This window comes from Eptesicus fuscus, chromosome 7 (genome assembly GCF_027574615.1).
Source record: "Eptesicus fuscus isolate TK198812 chromosome 7, DD_ASM_mEF_20220401, whole genome shotgun sequence".
NCBI classification, from domain to species: Eukaryota; Metazoa; Chordata; class Mammalia; order Chiroptera; family Vespertilionidae; genus Eptesicus; species Eptesicus fuscus.
Window position 1 is genome coordinate 5,156,472 of NC_072479.1, and position 22,268 is coordinate 5,178,739.

Genomic DNA, 22,268 nt, shown 5'->3' on the forward strand with positions numbered 1-22,268 from the left:
TCTATTCCTTTTGTGATGTGCTGGCTGCATTCCTGGACCTCACCAGTGCCTTTATTTGTTCCTTCAGTATTATCTTCCAAAAGAGAAACAGGAAAAAATGGAATCTCTTGTGGGTCCAAATCTATGGTCATAAAGGTCAGACAAGGCTATTGTTTTGTAAACCTTTGGCTATTTTTTTTTTTTTTTTAAGAAATGGTTCACAACACATTTTCTGTCTTCTAGGCAGCCTACAGCTTGACTTCTTTGATTCAGTTTTTACTTGTCTAGCTATTCTGTGCATCATTTTGTTGTACATGTAGAACTGTGCTAAATTTAAGTTGTGTAAGTACAGTACATTCATGTTTTAAACTGGTACATGACCTTGGTCCTCCTTAGGCTTTTAGCATCAGCCAATAACCCCACCATCATTCACCAAAACAGTTTACAAAGTATCACATACCTTGTCATTCTGTGTGACTATCTGAAGAACTCAGGATGCTGAGCATTGCTGAGTTGGGTAAGTCTCTTGTCCAAGTTTCTTATTAAAAGTTAAATATAGTCAAATAAGTGACTTAAACTGAGCCTATTTTCAATCATGCTTTATGCTACTTTTAGTTTATAAATTAAGAAGGAAATCAACTTTCACATGACTATCCATGAATTTCTCTTGGCAACTGCCAGGGATTCAGACTAATACTATTCACCATATATGCGTACTAGGAAGATGAGTCCTGAGTACTATATGCTAGTACTGGTTCTTCCATTGAATTTAGGTGGTAAATTATTTAAACTCTTCGGGCCTCAGTTTATCATCTATGAAATGTAAGATTTGAGCTAGATGCCCTATAAATCCCTTTTAGCCCTAACACTCCTTTTTTTTAAACCAGGTGTACCAGTTAATAATGCGGATTTTTTTCAATAGATGGAGTTACACATATGTTGATATATATGCAATTTGATATGTATGTTATTTTGTTATATTGACATCAAGCTTCAAAACTTCATATGTCAAATTTTCTGAAGGTGTTAACATCATAGATATTTTTATGCTTAAAAGTGTCAAATTTCGTGCCAAAAAAAGAGCATTTGCGGGAAGTTTTAATTCATTACTTTATTTTGAAGAAAAGTGCTGCTGAAAATTATCGTATATTTCAGGAAGCTTATGGTGAACATGCTCCATCACAAGATACTTGTGAACGCTGGTTTAAACGCTTTAAAAGTGATGATTTCGATGTGAAAGACAAAGAACGTCCAGGTCAACTGAAAAAGTTTGAAGACCAACAATTACAAGCATTATTGGATGAAGATGCGTGTCAAACTCAAAAACAACTTGCAGAAAGATTAAACGTTGCTCAGCAAACAATTTCCAGTCATTTACAAGCAATGGGAAAGATTTTAAAGGAAAGTAAATGGGTGCCACATCAACTGAACGAAAGACAAATGGAAAACCGAAAAGTCATCAGTAAAATGTTGCTTCAACGGCACAAAAGAAAGTCTTTTTTGCATCAAATTGTGACTGGCGATGAAAAGTGGATTTATTTAGAGAATCCCAAATGCACAAAATCATGGGTTGATCCAGGTCAACCATCAACATCGACTGCAAGGCCAAATCGCTTCAGAAAGAAGACAATGCTCTGCGTTTGGTGGGATCAGGAAGGTGTGATGTATTATTAGCTTCTAAAACCAGATGAAACCATTAATACTGATTGCTACCGACAACGAATAATCAATTTGAACCACGCTTTGATCGTGAAATGACCAGAATGTGCCAGAAGACATGGCAAAGTAATTGTGCTTCATGATAATGCCCCATCACACACTTCAAAACCAGTTAAAGCCCTAACCAGTTTGGCTCAGTGGACAGAGCGCCGGCCTGTGGACTCAAGGGTCCCAGGTTTGATTCCAGTCAAGGGCATGTACCTTTGTTATGGGCACATACCCAGTAGGGAGTGTGCAGGAGGCAGCTGACTGATGTTTCTCTCTCATTGATGTTTTTAATTCTCTATCTCTCTCCCTTCCTCTCTGAAAAAAATCAATAAAATATATTTTTTTAAAAAAGAAAATACCAGTTAAAGACACGTTAAAAGATCTAGCCAGGGAAGTATTAACCCACCCGCTGTATTCTCCAGACCTTGCTCCTTCAGATTACCACTTGTTCCAATCGATGGCACACGCACTTTCTGAGCAGCACTTCAAAACGTACGAAGAAGTGGAAAATTGGGTCTTTGAATGGTTTGCCTCAAAACAAGAAAAGTTCTATTGGGATGGTATCCACAAATTACCTGAAAGATGGGGGAAATGTGTAGCTAGTGATGGACATTACTTTGAATAAAGCACTTTTGATGTTTCTCTTGAAATTATCATGTTGTCTTTGATTACAAAATCCACATTGTTACCCGGTACGTCTGGTAACATATTAAATATTCTGCCAAACAGAAACCAGTATACATTTAGTATGTTTTTTGCAGAATCCAGAGTATATCATAAATAGCAACTTGTTAATATTCATAGTAATAAAAAAGGTATTCTCTTTATATGTAATATTTGAGCCATAAACTGGGACAGCAACTTGAAAAAGGTCACAAAACTGGCCTAATGAGAACAATGACTAATTTTTGACAGTTGTTGCAGTATTCTATTCCACTATACTAGTACTTAGTTGCTACTTTTGTTGTACTCAAAAAGCAATGTGTTCCTAAGGCAATGGAAAATAAAGAGAAAATAAACAAATGTACTACATCAAAATAAAAAGCTTTTGCACAGCAAAAGAAATTATCAACAAAACAACAAGAAAGCCCACTGTATGGGAGAACATATTTGCCAATGTTATCACTGATAAGGGTTTAATCTCCAACATCTACAGGGAACTCATACAACTTAACAAAAGGGAGATAAACGATCCAATCAAAAAATGGGCAACGGACCTAAATAGACACTTTTCAAAAGAAGACAGAAGGAAGGCCAAGAAACATATAAAAACATGCTCAAAGTCACTAATTATCCGAGAGATGCAAATCAAAACGACAATGCGGTACCATCTCACACCTGTCAGAATGGCTATCATCAACAAATCAACAAACGACAAGTGCTGGCGAGGATGCGGAGAAAAGGAACCCTCGTGCACTGCTGGTGGGAATGCAGACTGGTGCAGCCACTGTGGAGAACAGTATGGAGTTTCCTCAAACAACTGAAAATGGAACTCCCATTTGACCCAGTGATCCTACTTCTAGGAATATATCCCAAGAAACTAGAAACACCAATCAGAAAGGATATATGCACCCCTATGTTCATAGCAGCACAATTCACCATAGCTAAGATTTGGAAACAGCCTAAGTGCCCATCAGCAGATGAGTGGATTAAAAAACTATGGTACATCTACATAATGGAATACTATGCTGCGCTTAAAAAGAAGGAGTTTCTACGAGGGAACTGGAGAGTATTATGCTAAGCGAAATAAGTCAGTCAGAGAAAGATAAATATCACATGATCTCACTCATCTATGGAAAATAATGAACAACATAAACTGATGAACAAATACAGTCCAGAGACAGGGAAGCATCGATCAGACTGTCAAACCTCAGAGGGAAGGTAGGGGAGGGTGGGAGTAAGGGGGAGAGATCAACCAAAGGACTTGTATGCATGCATATAAGCCTAACCAGTGGACACAGACAACAGCGGCGTGGGGGCATAAGTGGGGGCGGGTTGGAAAGGTAATGGGGGGATGAGGACAAATATGTAATACCTTAATCAATAAAGAAATTTTTAAAAAAAGCAATGTGTTTTAATCCATCTCATCCCCTATCAGCCAATTTGCTCTTTTTTAAAAAAATATATTTTATTGATTTTTTACAGAGAGGAAGAGAGAGGGATAGAGAGTTAGAAACATCGATGAGAGAGAAACATCGATCAGCTGCCTCTTGCACACCCCCTACTGGGGATGTGCCCTCAACCAAGGTACATGCCCTTGACTGGAATCAAACCTGGGACCCTTGAGTCCGCAGGCCGATGCTCTATCCACTGAGCCAAACAGGTTTCGGAAGCCAATTTGCTCTTGAATGTACTCAGAGCTCCCCTGCTCAATTCCTTCCTTCCTTCCTTCCTTCCTTCCTTCCTTCCTTCCTTCCTTCCTTCCTTCCTTCCTTCCTTCCTTCCTTCCTTCCTTCTTCCCTCCCTCCCTCCCTCCCTCCCTCCCTCTCTCCTTCCTTTTTTAAAATTGATTTCAGAGAGGAAGAGGGAGATAGAAATGATGATGAGAGAATCATTGATCGGCTGCCTCCTGCCTGCCTCCTACTGGGGATAGAGCCCGCAGCCCGGGCATGTGCCCTTGACCAGAACTCCACCTGGGACCCTGCAGTCCGCAGGTTGATGCTCTATCCACTGAGTCAAATCAGCTAGGGCCCCTGCTCAATTTCTTACTGCTGTAAATCTCCATATACTTCTCTTTCCTCTTCAATTCTATCATTAGAATAATTACCAATGGCTCTTGGTCCTTAAAATCAATGAATAAAATTAGTTTCCCAAGTTCTCTAAAGACTTGGCTTGAATGCCTCTTCTGCATTTTCCCACTCCTGGCTTCCCTGAGCAAAACATCTTGCCCTCACTGTGGTCACCTAGACCTGAGCCTTATCACTAACCTGTCGAACCAGAACCTCAACCAAGTACACTTGCTTAAGTTATCAGACTTGTTCTTAAAATCATCAGACACAGAGACACATGTACTGTTAATTCAACACGTACAAGTCAGAGGCCACACTCTACTTCCTGTATCCAGGGAAGACGGGGAGAAGGGTAAATTCAACCTCCAATCAGTTCCTGCCAATAGTAAAGGTGAGGGAGGCACTATCACCTACCAGACACTTTTATCTCACAGTCTTTCTGGGACTCTACCTATCCCAGAACAGAATCAGGAGAAAACTGGAGAAGCCTCATGGTTTCCTATGCATGTAAAAACTGCCATGCATGACTCTCAAAAGTAAAAGGGCTAAAATAATCTGTCAGTATACTTTTGTAGCCACTCAGTTTGTTAAAACACTTAAATTCTTCTGTACCATTTGGCACCCCAAGCCCCCTCCTAATTCACAGCCCAGTCCCTTCTCCAGGACCCATACTGACCTATCAACTAATGAAATGACTGGTATCCAAAAGGGCCTATAGGAGAAACCAAGATGTCGGCATAGGTAAACACCTGAACTTGCCGCCTCGCACAACCACTTCAAAACTACAACTAAAAGACAACACAGACATCATCCAGAACCACAGGAAGGCTGGCTAAGTGGAAATTCTACAATAGAAGGGAAGAGAAAAGCACACTGAGACTTAGAGGAGCTGCGGAAGTAAAGTGCAGAGGTACGGAGGCGCACATGCAGAGAGGGCTGGCAACTGAGAACACGACTGGCTTTTTCAATCAGGAGGGAGACACAAGCTCCCGACTGCTCTGAACTCCAGTTCCGGGCGAGACTCTGGGGACCCAGACTCATATGGGGAGAAACTGGACTGTCTGGCAGTGGGCGGAACTTGAGGGCGGTTTTCTCTCAGAGGTGCTTGCAGCAATTACCAAGGGACACTGAGACCCGAGGGCCTCTTAGGGCAGGGCTGACGGGAAGCCATTGCTATTTGCTCTGCCCTAAGACTCCGCACCATCCAAGCTGTGCGCAGAGGCTTTTGGATATGAACGGCCTGGTCCTTTGAAATCTAAACTTACCTATCAAACTACAGCTGAGTCAGAGAGACCCAGAACATCCAAAAGAAGGCCCAAGGCCCCACAGCAGCTTGCACTGCTTCACAGCTGGGCCTCATCTGGGCACCTACAAAACCCAAACAAAGAAGAGGAATCTGCAGATCTCTCTGTAGCTCCTGCTGGGTGGCCCCAGGCAGAGGCTAAATTAGCACCTCCTTGGAGATCCAAGAGCCAGTGTACCCAGTGGTTAGAGTGGGACCATCCAGATTACAACTCCTGAGATCCATAAGGGACACACTCAGGGGGCAGACTCAGTGAGCACCAAAGCCCCACTGAAGCATGTCTTGCCTCATAAGGGTGCCTCCAGCACAGAAGTTCTCCCATCGTAGACACAGCTGCTCCTCACAGCCAACTGGCCTGGAGGTCAATTCCTCCCAGTGATACCAACAACAATCAAGGCTTAACTACAACAAGACTGTGCACACAGCCCAAAAGGGGTGCACCAAGAGTGTCCACCTCAGGTAACTGGGGAGGCTGAGCCACTGGGCCCTATAGGACACCTAGCACACAAAGCCACTCTATCAACTCAGGGAAGCAACTAAAATGCAGAGACAAAGAAACAGATCATAAATGAAAGAAATGGAGGAAAGCAAATGACTGGATATAGAGTTCAAAACCACAGTTATAAGGTTTTTCAAGAATTTTCTAGAAACCGCTGATTATTTTAGTGAGACCCTCAAGGATATGAAAAAAGACCAACTAGAAATTAAGCATACACTGAATTAAATAAAAAATAATATACAGAGATCCAACAGCAGACTAGAGGATCGCAAGAATCAAGACAAAGATTTGAAATACAAAGAAGCAAAAAACACTCAACCGGAAAAGCAAAAAGAAAAAAGAATCCAAAAATATGAAGATAGTGTAAGGAGCCTCTGGGACAACTTCAAGAATACCAACATCCGAATTATTGGGGTGCCAGAAGAGAGCAAGATACTGAAAACCTATTTGAAGAAATAATGACTGAAAACTTCCCCCACCTGGTGAAAGAAATAGACTTACAAGTCCAGGAAGTGCAGAGAACCCCAAACAAAAGGAATCCAAAGAGGACCACACCAAGACACATCATAGTTAAAATGCCGAGAGCAAAAGACAAAGAGAGAATATTAAAAGCAGCAAGAGAAAAAACAGTTAGTTACCTACAAGGGAGCACCCATACAACTGTCAGCTGATTTCTCAACAGAAACTATGCAGGCCAGATGGGAGTGGCAAGAAATATTCAAAGTGATGAATAGCAAGAACCTACAACCAAGATTACTCTACAGCAAAGCTATCATTCAGAATTGAAGGTCAGATAAAGAGCTTCACAGTTAAGAAAAAGCTAAAGGAGTTCATCACCGCCAAACCAGTATTATATGAAATGCTGAAAGGTATTCTTTAAGAGGAAGAAGAAGGAAAAGGTAAAGATAAAAATTATGAACAACAAATACATATCTACCAACAAGTGAATCTAAAAATCAAGTGAATAAAAAATCTGATGAGCAGAATAATCTGGTGAATATAATAGAATCAGGGGCATACAAAGGGAGTGGACTGACAATCCTCGGGGGGGAAGGTGGGTGGGGGGTAGGGGAAGAGACTGGACAAAAACCATACACCTATGTATGAGGACAGTGAGGGCGGGCTAAGGGCAGAGTGTAGGGTGGGAACTGGGTGGAGGGGAGCTATGGGGGGGAACAAAAGAGGAACAACTGTAATAATCTGAACAATAAAGATTTAAAAAAACAAAAACAAAACAAAAGGGCCTATAGGTTTTATCTCTAGCACAGTAACCCAGCCTCAGTTTTGACTGGTCAGTGACCATGCAATCAATGCCCCAAACATCATGCCTCCTAGACATTGCCATTGGATCCCCTTCAGGGACTCCTTTCTCCTACCCCCCACTACACCCCCACCACACTCCGGGCTAGTCTGTGCTCTTCCTGCCTTTCCCACTGGCCCTGGAAAAACAAAAGTGAGTCTCGGTAAGGAACAGGGCTGGCACTCGACACCACAGCAATCAGCCTGCCAGCTCCAGTTCTTCATGTCTTCTCTGGCAGAGCTGGCCTGGCACACAGTGGGAGACAAGATGCCAGTGGTAGTGTCACCGGCACACCAGCATGCAAAGTTTGGTGCCTGAACAAAGGTGTTGACTACTCACCAATGACTGTACCAGAGTTGTCTTCATGTGGCCTTTTGTGGGAATTGCAGCTTCCCTGGGATTTTGACCTAGACAGCCAGAAAGAGAGATGTGCCAGCTGGCCGACTGGCCCACTATATCAGCTTACCTCTGCAAAAAGGCCCATGCAACCAAGCAGCCTCTGGGTTTTCACCACCCTCCTGACATATCCGACTTTTAGCCCTAGTAAAGAAAACTGTTGATTGTGCCAAAAGACATGCCCTCAAATTTCAACTGTATATTCAAGAGCCATCTTGCAATGACCCTTCACTCAGAGTATATTTCCTATGATAAGAACTCTTGAATTTCTCAGCTACCTTAAGAATATGGGCTCTAATAGTGCCTTTAAACTCTTATTGCCCAAGATTTGATAGGCCAGCCTATGTTAGTATAGTAGGGTGAGGTAGTAAGTCCATATAAATGGAAGTGGACTTCTGCTAATCATAGACAAAGAAGGCCCTTTTTTTTTTTTTTTTTTTTTTTTTAATATATTTTATTGATTTTTTACAGAGAGGAAGAGAGAGGGATAGAGAGTTAGAAACATCGATGATAGAGAAACATCGATCAGCTGCCTCTTGCACAACCCCTACTGGGGATGTGCCCGCAACCAAGGTACATGCCCTTGACCGGAATCGAACCTGGGACCTTTCAGTCCGCAGGCCGACGCTCTATCCACTGAGCCAAACCGGTTTCGGCAGAAGGCCCTTTTTAATCAAGAAAAAGGGGAGCTTGATCAAATAACATACTTGGTGACCGTGCACCCATGACAAATGGGTGCAGTTCAGGTCCTCCAGAATTCAGAGAGAAGACCATAACGTGAGTTCAGGAGAACCCCATCTTCTCCTGATAAGTGCTGCTGCTTTTAGTTGGGGAACAAAAACAAAGACAAGGAAAAAGGGAATACTGGTTCTGCCAGGACAAAGGTGGCCTTATGCACTAATGTGTAGAGAGCTAATCACTGTACTTGTCTTTAATTTTAGTAAATTCATACAAGCCCTGTGCTCCAAAATTTGTTTCTTATAGCCTATGTATTGGCTAAAATGACCCAGCTGATTCTCTGTCACACAATCTGGAAAACCAGGCAAAAACAAAGGTCACTCTATTCTGAGATGTTCACCCCAAGCCCTTTGTAACCTGCGGTCATCATTGATAAACAAATAATCAAATTTGATCAACCAAGAGATGGTTAAACATAATTTACATTTGACCAAGGTCAGAGCCACCTTGAGGTGGGTCCCAAAGAACAAAATGCTGGAGAAGGAGACACTATCAGAATGGTCAGGCCCTTATCAGTACAGTAAGCCCCATGCATGCTTTATGCCTCTATCAAACCACTGATGGATAGGCTGCCTCAGGCTGCTCAAGGTATTCAATAAACATGGCAAAATGTTTGGTGGCCCTCCAAATAACTGATAAGTTGTCCTAAGATTTTCTATCACTATCCTTGTTGTCAATATGTCCCATTCCAAACAGTGCTACTAAAAGTGTTATCCATGCAATTTGCTGCTAGTCTACAACAGAAGTACAAAAATTGAGGGTAAGTTTTTAAAAACTTTTATAGTAATCTGACAGAGTAATTTTTATATCTGTTGAATTTAATGATAAAATATTTTACTTGTATTTAAAATTTTTTTTCTAGTAATTCACTTTTTTATACTTTACTAAGGCATCAGGCTGTGATGGAATGAAAAAAAAAATTAAACTTATTTCATCACAAACAGTTTAAAAAGTGCCTATAAAAAATGAATGTGACTATGACAGATTTTTGCTGACTCTTTGGTGATCCCCAGTATCTGCAAGACAGATCATAGTTCATTAACGTTGTGTATTCAGGCTCCTTGATCTCGACCCTAACTTGTCCTCTTAGAGCAGAGCTTCCCAACTACTGTGCTTGACAATGCTTCAAATGGTTACAGATAATAAGACCATTGACTGGAGCCTGTAGCAGGTAGAGTTTCTAAGCCTTAGAATCATGTAACAGAACAATATTCAACCAAGTTCATTTGAAGATCTAACTGGTTTTATGAAACATTTCATTAATCAGGTAGCATCCCATCTATCAGCTAGAAGGACACTTTGATAAATTGTACAAAATGGAAGGTTTTTATAGGTCTAAAGAGGGTGGGACTAAGAAGTTAATAATGTGTATTATGGATTATTTTAGCAAAGGGACAGCAGGTTTTATGGAACAGATAATCAAGCACTGACCAGGGAATTCCAGACTCATTGGTTTAAAATTCCACTCCTGAGAAAGGCTGAAACTGCAATCAGGTTAAATATTGAGTCTCGGTGGGGCTTAGCATAGTGACCATTTTGGGTCTATTGTTTCTGTTTAACAAACAGTAGCCTTGGACAAGTAGCCTAGTCCATCTAATCCAGCAAATTCTATACATTTTGTTTTCTGTGTCCTAATATGGGCAAGATTGAGAAGCTCTGAGGTCTAAAGCTATCTCCCACTACATATATACAAAATTTTACGTTTCAATGACAATGAAAAGCCTGCTTCCCCACCCATACCCAAATATGTATTTCCTACCCAGACATCTCCCCTGAACTCTAAACACAATACATATTCGACATATCCATTTGGATATCTAGAAGGCATCTCACACTTAAAATGTCTAAAACTGAACACCTATTAACCTCCCACAATACATCCTGGCAACTCTATCTTCCCCTTTCATAGCCATTTTTTAATACCTATCTAGCAAATCTTGTCAGTTCTGGCTTCAACTACTACTCATCACTTCCACCTTACCTCCTGTATTCCTTAAATAGTAAGACTAATTTAAAGTCAAAACCATTCCTTGATCCAGGGGCTGCATAATGAATATTATGCTAGCAGGCATGAAAACATTAGTCTCATTGTACATCTCTATCAAAGCTCTTGAGTGATCAGGTCCCTTGTCATTGATATAATATTTTTGAAGAAGTCTTTTTTTTTTTTTCTTGAGATCTCAATAGTCTGCTTAAAATATTCAGTAAGCCATATTGTAAACAATGTGTTGTTATCCAGGCTTTTAAAAAATATAGAGAGAGCACAGGCAGAGAAGATTTTGCACAATTCTTAGGGGCCCTAAGATGGTCAGAATGGAAGCACTGAATTCCATTTAAAAGTCACCATCTGCATTAGCCCCTGGCAGGAGAGTTAGCCTGCACTTTGAGCTTTGAAGCCAAACATTGATTTCACCTCTTTAGCTGTCAATGTCCTAGATGGCATCTTCTCACAATTTAAGGAAATCTGCTGGAACTGTAACCACCTTCATTAATTATTTTAGCTACATTAAAAATCTGTTGTTGAGTGTAACCACCTTCCTTAATTATCTTTATTACTAGAGGCCCGGTGCACAAAATTCATGCACGGGGGGAGGGGAGGGTGTTGTCCCTCAGCCCAGCCTGCACCCTCTCCAATCTGGACATCCCTCTCGCAATCCAGGACTGCTGGCTCCCAACTGCTCACCTGCCTGCCTTCCTGATTGCCCCTAACCACTTCTGCCTGCCAGCCTGATCACCCCCTAACCACTTCCCTGCCAGCCTGATTGATGTCTAACTGCTCCCTGCCAGCCTGTTTGCCCCCAACTTCCCTCCTCTGCAGGCCTGTTCACCCCTAACTGCTCTCCCCTGCAGGCTTGATTGCCCCCAACTGCCCTCCCTTGCAGGCCTGGTCCTTTCCAACTGCCCTCCCCTGCTGGCCATCTTGTGTCCACATGGGGGCAGGATCTTTGACCACATAGGTGCAGCCATCTTGTGTGTTGGAGTGATGGTCAATGTGCATATTACTCTTTTATTAGATAGGATAGAGGCCTGGTGCATGGGTGGGGGCCAGCTGGTTTGCCCTGAAGGGTGTCCCGGATCAGGGTGGGGGTTCCCTTGGGGCGTGGGGCGGCCAGCCACACCACCAGGCTACCGAAACGGAGGCCCTGGTATATGGGATTTATCTATCTTCTACAATTGAATCTTTGTAGCCTGGAGCGGAATGAAGCCTTCTGCTCGCTCCATGGTGGCAGCCATTTCTGTTGGGATTTATTTATCTTCTATAATTGAGACTTTGTAGCCTTAAGCAGAGGCCTGGGCCGGTCAGGGTGTGTGGAAAGCTTGGCTTCCTCCATCGCCGGGGAAACCCAAGCCTCCCTCCTGCTCTCTCTGTGGCCATAGCCATCTTGGCTGGGTTAATTTGCATACTTGCTCCTGATTGGATGGTGGGTGTGGCTGGTTGGTATAGCAGAGTGATGGTTAATTTGCATATTACTCTTTTATTAGATAGGATTTCTGGGCAACTAGCTGCAGCTCCTACATATGCACTGGCTGCTTCATCTTGAACTTTTCTGTTATGGAGACTGTGTCTTTCTGCAACCTCATGAACCAATCTCTGGTGGCTTCAAGCTTTTCTTGTGCAGCTTCCTCACCTCTCTCAATCTTGGCAGAATTTAAGACTTAGGGTTTTGTCTGAAGAGAATGGTGTGGATAGCTTCTATCCACACCACTAAAACTTTCACCAAATCAGCAATAAGGCCTTTTTGCTTTATCATTCATGTGTTCACTGGAGTAGCACTTTTTAATTTCCTTTAATAACTTTTCCTTTGCATTTACAACTTGACTGTTTGGTGTGAAAGGCCTACCTTTCAGACTATCTTGGCTTTCAACATGCATTCCTCACAAAGCTTAACAATTTATAGCTTTTGATTTAAAGTTAGAGATACCCAACTCTTACTTTAACTTGAAGACTTACAGGCCATTATAGGGTTATCAATTGGCCTGATTTCAATACTGTTGAAGGCCTAAAGAAAGGAAGAGAGACAGAGGAATAGTTGGTTGGTGGGGCAGCCAGAACACACATATTTATCAGTTGTTTGTGTTCCTATGTGGGTGTGATTTGTGGTGGCCCCAAACAATAACAATATTAATACTGGAGATAACTGATAACAGATCATAAGAACAAAAATAATGAAAAAGTTTGAAATACTGCAAGATTTACTAAAATATGACACAGACATACCAGGTCAGCAAATGCTGCTGGGAAAAAGGCACTGGTATATTTGCTCAATGCAGGGTTTCTACAAACTTTTAATTTGTAAAAAAACAAACAAAAAAACCCCACAATATCTGCAGAGACCAATAAAGCAAACCACAATAAAACAAGGTTTATGCCTTTATTTATACAAATTAATAACAGAAAAGTACATGAGCACATATAACATGTAATTTGGACCTCACCAAACTAGGTATATCCAAAAAGGCTTCCTTTAAGAGCTCAAAACTGAAGAATGAGTATGGAAGGGATGTGTGCACATTAAATTTTTCCAGCAAGAGAAAACAGATAGCACACTCAAGGAATGAGAAGTGCCCATTAGGGCTGGAACACAGAAAGTAAGAACAGTAATAAACATGAGGTTGAATCAAAACAGAAGTTACCATCAACCAGGGCCTTAAATATCATGTTATGGTTTTTGGTCTTTATCCTGACAGCAATGGGAAGCTTGTGGAAGGTTTACACATGACTACAAAGATTGTTCAGGCATGGCGGAGCCAATAAGGGCTTCTAAGGTGCTGATAAGGTTCTATTTCTTGACCAGGGTTCTGGTTACATAGATATGTTCACATTGTGAAAATCTGTTGCGCTCTTTAAGCACTTTCCTATGTGTACTTTATACTCAGTCTTGTTAGAATGTGGAGATAAAGGGCTAGAACAGAGCCAGTATTGATGTGGGAACCCCAGTCTCAGTAAAAGATAATTCAAACTAGAAAGATGGCAGTCAAAAATAGAGATAGACTCAAAATATATATTTTTTAAAGATATTTAAGTAGCAAAATCAACAGACCCCAGTTGATGGATTAAATATGAAGGGGGAAAGGAGGCATTGAAGGTGACACACAAGATTCTGGCTTGCAGAAATAGATGGATGAGAGAGACTGAAAATGGTGGCAGAGTAATTGCTTGCTCCACAGACAGGATCCCAGGACCAAAGTGGAATCACAACTAAAACGCAGAAAAACTTCCTAAATAATCAGTGGAAGACTCACTAGAGAGAACCCTGATAACCGAGGACAGAAAGTGGCGACTACATAGAGACTGGTAAGAGGAGCGGAAGGGTGAAAAAGCTGGCCGGGCTCCCATAGACAACAACTGAAATTCTGGAGAGATATCTCAGCTGTGGGGGGTTGCCACTGAGAACTCTGAGGTCTAATCCCCAAGCTGGCACCCCAGTAGAGAGCACCAGAACTAAGAAGGGTACCTACACAACATCTGGCTGGGAAAAGCAGCAAGGTTGCTGTCTACCAGAGAGAGATGGCTGGAAATGCAGACACCCACTTAAAAGGCCAACGCACAAAATTTCCTGTGATGCCACTCACTTCCCTAACCTGGTGCTTTGGCAGAGGGAGGGCAGAGTGGATTGGAGCTATGCAGAAGCTAGGATAGGGGGCTCTAGGGTTAGAACTCAGAATGCAGACACCCAGGTTTCCTATGCTGAGACATTCCTTCCAGTGTGGAGGTCATCTTTCTCATGCAGGCAACTGCTATCTAGGTGGTTTTGCCAGGGGAGGGGCGGGGTGGAGGGGGGGCGGAGTGGAGGGGGAGGAGGTAGGGGGAGAAAGCTGAACCATCCTATTGGAAAACACCTTGCCACATGGTGCCGAGTATCTGAGAATAACAATTAGCTTCCAGGCAGAAGCAATTGTACCACCCTGTTGAAACCCTCTAACCATACCTGTGGATGATTGCCTGAGGGTAATTCAAGACAAAATCCTATCAGTCTCTAGGCAGATGCAGTCTCTAGAGCACTGATGGCGAACCTATGACACGCATGTCAGCACTGACACGCGTAGTCATTTCTGATGACACGCGGCCGCTGAGGTTTATTAAATACAATTATATATAACAATTACACATTTATGTTATTTAAACTATAAATATTGTGAAATAATGTTTTTTCCTCAAAGTGACACACTACCCGTGTTATGCTCAGTTTTTTGGCGAAGTTTGACACACCAAGCTCAAAAGGTTGACCATCACTGCTCTAGAGGCTTTGACTCTGCCTGATCTAGTAAATCAGTAACAGCGCTTGGCACTGACCTGCACTAGAGATTAAGAGGCAAGGCAGATCTATCTAGTACATAGTCACATACCCAAACAGGCAGCCAAATTGAGACAAAGACACAACCCCCAAATAAAGAACAAAAGAATTATCCAAAAGAAGAGATAAATGAAATTAAGAAATTTATCTGATATAGAGTTAAGAATAATGATGGTAAAGATGCTCAACTTCATGAGATGTAGTAACTATGAAAAGAGAAATAAAGAATGACATAGCACAAATGAAGAACACACTGGAAGGGATACACAACAGATTAGGGGAAGCTGAGGACTGAATCAATGAATTAGAAGACAGGGTTAAAAAAATTACTCAATCAGAGAACCAAAAAGAAAAAGACAACTAAAAAAACCAGGAAGACAGCTTAAGGGAGCTGTGGGACAACATGAAACGTACCAATATTAGCATAACAGGTGTGCCAGAAGAGGCAGAAAGGGACAGAGAATGTGTTTGAAAAATAATGACAGAAATATTCCCTAACCTGGTAAAGGAAAAAGTCACACAAGTTCAGGAGGCACAGAGAACCCCAAACAACAGGAACCCAAACAGGCCCATGCCCAGACACATCATAATTAAAATGCCAAAAATTAAAGACAAAGAGAGAATCTTAAAGGCAGCAAGAGAAAAACAAACTGTTACTTACAAAGGAGTTCCCATAAGGCTGACACCTGATTTCTCATCAGAAACTCTACAGGCCAGAAGGGGATGCATGAAGTACTCAAGGTAATGGAAAGCAAGGATCTGAAACCAAGATTACTATATCCAGCAAGGCTATCATTCAAAATAGACCGTCAAATAAAGAGCTTACCAGACAAAAAAAGGCTAACGGAGTTCATCACCACCAAGCCAGCATTACAAGAAATACTAAAGGGACTACTATATGAGAAGAAGAAACAGAGAGAGAAACCTAGGCATACAGATTTAAAATGGCAATATATAAGTGCCTATCAATAATAACCTTAAATGTAAATGGATTAAATGATCCAATCAAAAGACATAGGGTAGCTGAATGGATACAAAAACATCACCCAACCATATGCTGTCTACAAGAGATCCACCTCAGAACAAAACACTCACACAGGATGAAAGTGAAAGGCTGGAAAAAATTTTTCCATGCAAATGGAAAAGAAAAAAAAGCTGGAGTAGCAATAGTCTTATCTGACAAAACAGACTTCAAAATGAAGGCCATCACAAGAGACAACAAAGGTCACTACATAATACTAAAGGGATTGACCCAACAAGAGGATATAACTCTGGTAAACATATATGCACCCAATATAGGAGCACCTAAATATATATATATATATACATACACACACACACACACACACACACACACACACACACACACACACATATACACACATATATACTTCTATAGGACTTTAAGGGAGAGATTGACAACAACACAGTCATAGTAGGGGATTTAAACATCCTCTGACTTCACTGGATAGATCTTCCAGACAAAAATTTAACAAGGAAACAGTGACTCTAAAAGACATACTAGATCAGATGGTTTTATTTATTTATTTTTTTTTAAATATATTTTATTGATTTTTTACAGAGAGGAAGAGAGAGTTAGAAACATCGATGATAGAGAAACATCGATCAGCTGCCTCTTGCACACCCCCTACTGGGGATGTGCCCGCAACCAAGGTACATGCCCTTGACCGGAATCGAACCTGGGACCTTTCAGTCCGCAGGCCGACGCTCTATCCACTGAGCCAAACCAGTTTCGGCATAGATCAGATGGTTTTAAATGACGTTTATAGAATATTTTAACCCAAAGCAACAGAATATACATTCTTCTCAAGTGCACATGGATCATTCACAGATAGACCACATGTTAGGACACAAAACAAGTCTCTACAAGTTCAAGAAGATTGAAATGATATTAAGCATCTTCACAGTGGAATGAAATGAGAAATTAACTACAGTAAAAACACCCCAAAATATTCAAACACACAGAGACTAAATAAACAATGAATGGGCTTAATAAAGAAATCAAGAAAGAAATAGAAAACTTCTTGGAAACAAATAAAAATGATCACATAACACCCCAAAATCTGGGACATAGAAAAAGCAGTCCTGAGAGGGAAGTTCATAGCACTACAGAAAAACAAGAAAACAAGAAAAGTTAATAATACACTATGTAACCCTACAACTTAAATAATTAGAAAGGGAACAATAACAAAGCCCAGAGTAAGTAGAAGGAAGGAAATAATAAAGATTACAGCAGAAATAAATGACATAGAGACTAAAAAAACAAAACAAACAAACAACCCCCCCCAAAAAATCAATGAAACCAAAAGTTGATTCTTTAAAAGGATAAACAAGATGGATGAACTGTTAAACAAACTCATCAAGAAACAAAGAGAGAGGACCCAAATAAATAAAATCAGAAATGAAAGCTGTGGTAACAACTGACAACACAGAAATACAAAGGATTGCAAGAAAATACTATGAACAACTACATGCCGACAATGTGGATGAAATGGAAAAATTCCTAGAAAAATACAATCTCCCAAAACTGAATCAGGAAGAATCAGAAAACCTGAATAGGCCAACAACAACTGATTAAATAGAAGCAGTAATCAAAAAACCCCCAGCAAACAAAAGCCTGGGTCCAGATGGCTTCACAGGGAAATTTTACCAAACATTCAAGGAACTAATACCTATATTCCTCAAACTACTCCAAAAAACCCAAGATTACGGAACACTTCCAAGTTCTTTTTATGAAGTCAGCATTACCCTAAATCTAAAACCAGATAAAGTCACTAGAAAGAGAATTACAGGTCAATATCCCTGATGAACATTGATGCTAATATCCTCAATAAAATTTTAGCAAATCGGATCCAGCAATATATTAAAAAGATCATACACCATGACCAAGTGGGATTTATTCCAGGGATGCAAGACTGGTACAATATTCAAAAATGGATAAACGGGATACAGCACATAAACAAATTGAAAGACAGAAATCACATGATCATATCAATAGAAGCAGAGAAAGCATTCAACAAAATCCAAATCCAATTTCTGATAAAAACTCTCAGCAAAGTGGGAATAGAGTGAGCATATCAACATGATAAAGGCCATATATGACAAACATACAGTGAACATCATACTCAATGGGCAAAAACTAAAATCATTTCCCCTAAGAACAGCAACAAGACAAGGATGTCCACTTTCACCACTCTTATTCAACACTAATGCCCCGGTGCAGATTCGTGCACATTGAAAGGAAATTAATTAGAAGGTGGATAGTGGGGTGGGACTGGGCGAGATGGGCTAGATACGCCCTGAAGCCAACCTCCCGTAGTCCTTCCCCAGCCGGCCGCACCTGGGGCGGTGCCGAGGCTCGAAGTGCGTCTGCAGAGTGAGTGGGGTCTGGCCTGCAGGGATCGGTCCAAAACTGGCTCTCCGACATCCCCCGAGGGGTCCCAGATTGCAAGAGGGCGGTTCTTGGGTGACACACCCCAGAATCGGGCTCCCTCCTCTCTGGTTCCAGGATGGGTAACCCAAGAACCACGGCTGCCAAGTCACTGCTGCTTGGCAACTTCTGCATTGAGTTTCTGCCCCCTGGTGGTCACTGTGCATGACAGCTACCAGTCAGATGGTCGCTTAGCCTTTTATATATATAAACTAGAGGCCCGGTGCACGAAATTTGTGCATGGGGGTGTGTGTGTCCCTCAGCCCAGCCTGCACCCTCTCCAATCTGGGACCCCTCGAGGGATGTCCGACTGCCAGTTTACGCCTGATCCCAGTAGGATCAGGCCTAAACAGGCAGTCGGACATCCCTCTCACAATCGAGGACTGCTGGCTCCCAACTGCTTGCCTGCCTGCCTTTCTGATTGCCCCTAACTGCTTCTGCCTGCCAGCCTGATCACCCCCTAACTACTCCCTTGCCAGCCTGTTTGCCCCTAACTGCCCTCCCCTGAAGGCCTGGTCACCCCTAACTGCCCTCCCCTGCAGGACTGGTCCCCCTCAACTGCTCTCCCCTGCAGGCCTGGGTCCCTCCCAACTGCCCTTCCCTGCAGGCTTGATCGCCCACAACTGCCCTCTCCTGCAGGCCTGGTCTCTCCCAACTGCCCTCCCCTGCTGGCCATCTTGTGTCCACATGGGGGCAGCCATCTTTGACCACATGGGGACAGCCATCTTGTGTGTTGGAGTGATGGCCAATTTGCATATTACTCTTTTATTAGATAGGATAGTACTGGAAGTCCTAGCCACAGTGATCAGACAAGAAGAAGAAATAAAAGGCATCCAAATTGGGAAGGAGGAAGTAAAACTCTCATTATTCGCAGATGACATATTGTACATAGAAAACCCTAAAGAGTCCACCAAAAAACTACTAGATTTAATAAATGAATTTGGTAATGTAGCAGGATACAAAATCAACACCCAAAACTTGACAGCTATTTCACAGATCTAGAACCAATACTCCAAAAATGCATATGGAACCAAAAAAGACCCTGAATAGCTGCAGCAATATTGAGAAAGAAGAACAAAGTTGGAGGGAATCACAATACCAGATACCAAATTATAATATAAAACCACTGTACTCAAAATAGCCTAGTACTGGCATAAGAACAGTCATATAGATCAATGGAACAGAACAGAGAATCCAGAAATTGACCCAAGCCATTATGCTCAATTAATATTTGACAAAGGATGCAAGAGCATACATTGGAGCAGAGACAGTCTCTTCAATAAATGGTGTTGGGAACATTAGACAGATACACGCAAAAAAAAAAAAAAAAAAGAAAGAAACTAGACCACCAACTTACACCACACACAAAAATACACTCAGATAAAATACTTAAATGTAAGGTGTGAAACCATAAAAATCCTAAAAGAATCCATAGGCAGCAAAATCTCAGACATGTCACGTAGCAGTATGTTTACAGATACATCTCCTAGGGCAGTGATGGTGAACCTATGACACGCGTGTCAGCACTGACATGCGTAGCCATTTCTGATGACACACGACTGCTGAGGCGGCCACATGCTGAGGATGAAACATTTGCGAAATAATGTTTTTTCCTCAAAGTGACACACTACCCGAGTTATGCTCAGTTTTTTGGCGAAGTTTGACACACCAAGCTCAAAAGGTTGCCCATCACTGTCCTAGGGCAAAGGAAACTAAGGAGAAAATAAACAAATGGGACTACATAAAAATAAAAGCTTCTGCACAGCAAAGGAAACTATCAACAAAATGAAAAGGGAGCCCACTGTATGGGAGAACATATTTGGCAATGATACATCTGATAAAGGGTTAATATCCAAAATATATAAGGAACTCATACAACTTAACAACCCAAATAAAAAATGGGCTAAGGACTTAAATAACACTTTCCCAAAGAAGGCCAAGAGACATATGCAAAAATGCTCAAAGTCACTGATCATCAGAGATATGCAAAATGACAATGAGGTATCACCTCACACCTATCAGAATGGCTACCATCAACAAATCAACAAATGACAAGTGCTGTCAAGGGTGTGGAGAAAAGGGAATCCCAGTACACTGCTGGTGGGAATGCAGACTGGTGCAGCCATTACGTAAAACAGTATGGAGCTTCCTCAAAAAATTAAGTATGGAACTGCCATTTGACCTAGTGATCCCACTTCTAGGAATATATACTAAGAAACCCTAAACACCAATCAGAAAGAATGTATGCACCCTGGTGTTCTTAGCAGCTCAATTTACAATAGCTAAGATCTGCAAACAGCCCAAGTGCCCATCAGTAAATGAGTGGATAAAAAAGCTGTGGGACATGTATACCATGGAATACTATCCTTACTAATAAAAGCCTAAGTGGTCGTCATGCCGTGATGCACTCACGCCGTCATGAGATGGCTGCGCACACAGCGTGCACACAGGTGAGCGGGGCTGGACTTGACACTGCGTGCATGGCACAGAGCCTGCCTGGAAGTCCCGCCTCCTCCCGGTTGCACTGGCCTGGGGGTCCCCTGGCTCCGCGAGGCAAGGCCTGCCTGGGGGTCCCCTGGCTTGGTTTGGTGAGGCCTACCTGGGGGTCCGCCGGCTCCACACGGTGAGGCCTGCCTGGGGTCCGATGAGACCTGCCTGTGGGTACCCCGCTCCATGCGGCGAGGCCTGCCTGGGGGACCGGCGAGGCCTGCCTGGGGGTTCCCTGGCTGCATGTGGTGAAACCTGTTTGGGAGTCCACTGGTTCCATGAGGCAAGCCTTGCCTGGGGGTCCCCCCGGCTCCTTGAGGCGAGGCTTGCTTGGGGGCCCGGTGAGGCCTGCCTGGGGGTCCCCTGGCTCCATGTGGTGAGGCCTGCCTGGTGGTCCCACCTCCACACGGGGAGGCCTGGGGAGTCCTGCCTCCTCCCGGCTCTGGCCTATCTCTTTGGGGCAATCCATCGAGGAGCCCCGGATGGGTGGGTGGGTCCTACCTCTTTGGGGTGACTGATCGTGGGGCTCCCGCACTGTGACAGGGCACAGGCCAGGCTGGGGGACCCCCCCTACCGAGTGCATGAATTTCGTGCACCGGACTCTAGTCCTATATAATAAAAGCCTAATATGCTAAGTGTCTGATCAGCCATTCAACCAATCAAAGCTTAATATACTAATGATAAGCTAAGGCTGTTCAACCGCTCCCTATGACGTGCACTGACCACCAGGGGGCAGACAGTTGACCAGTCGCTATGATGTACACTGACCACCAGGGGGTAGACACTCTGACCAGTAGGTTAGCTTGCTGCTGGGGTCCGGCTGATCAGGACTGAGCAAGACAGGACGGACATGCCCTGGAGCCCTCCCGTGGTCCTTCCCCAGCCCCAATCATGCACTGGTGGGTTCCCTTGGCCTGGCCTGTGCCCTCTTGCAATCCAGGACCTCTCTGGGAATGTTGGAGAGCTGGTTTCAGACCGATCCCGAAAGCCAGGCCGAATTTGTGCACCAGGCCTCTAGTGCAGCTATAAAAAGGAAGGATCTTTTACTCTTTCAGACAACACAGAGGGACCTGGAGAGCATCATGCTCATTAAAATAAGTCAGTCAAAGACAGGTATCACATGATTTCACTCATATGGAATCTAATTAACAAAATAAAACTGATGAACGGAGTGGGTCCAGACACATGGAAGCATGGAACAGAGAATGGAATCTTGGAGGGAAGGCGGGGGAAGGTGGGAGGTAATCAACCAAAGACCTTGTATATATATATGCAGAAGCCCATGGACACAGACAGTGGAGTGGTAAGGGCCTGGTGTGGGGGTGCACTGGAGGGGGTCGATGGGGGAAAAAGGGGACATATTACTTTCAACAGTAAAGATTT

The 22,268-nt window shown here is 42.7% G+C and overlaps 1 long non-coding RNA gene across 2 annotated transcripts; it reads right to left on the minus strand.

The window, feature by feature from the left end:
* Positions 1-954: 954 nt before the first annotated feature.
* On the minus strand, positions 955-7,889 carry LOC129149746 (uncharacterized). 2 transcript variants are annotated; one of them, XR_008556560.1, is made up of 3 exons: positions 7,857-7,889; positions 2,093-2,217; positions 955-1,239 (listed from the first exon to the last, which is right to left on the minus strand). It is a non-coding gene; the product is annotated as an uncharacterized LOC129149746 (long non-coding RNA). The 2 variants fall into 2 exon arrangements; XR_008556559.1 differs by having other exon boundaries at positions 2,093-2,261; positions 7,857-7,878.
* Positions 7,890-22,268: the final 14,379 nt, after the last annotated feature.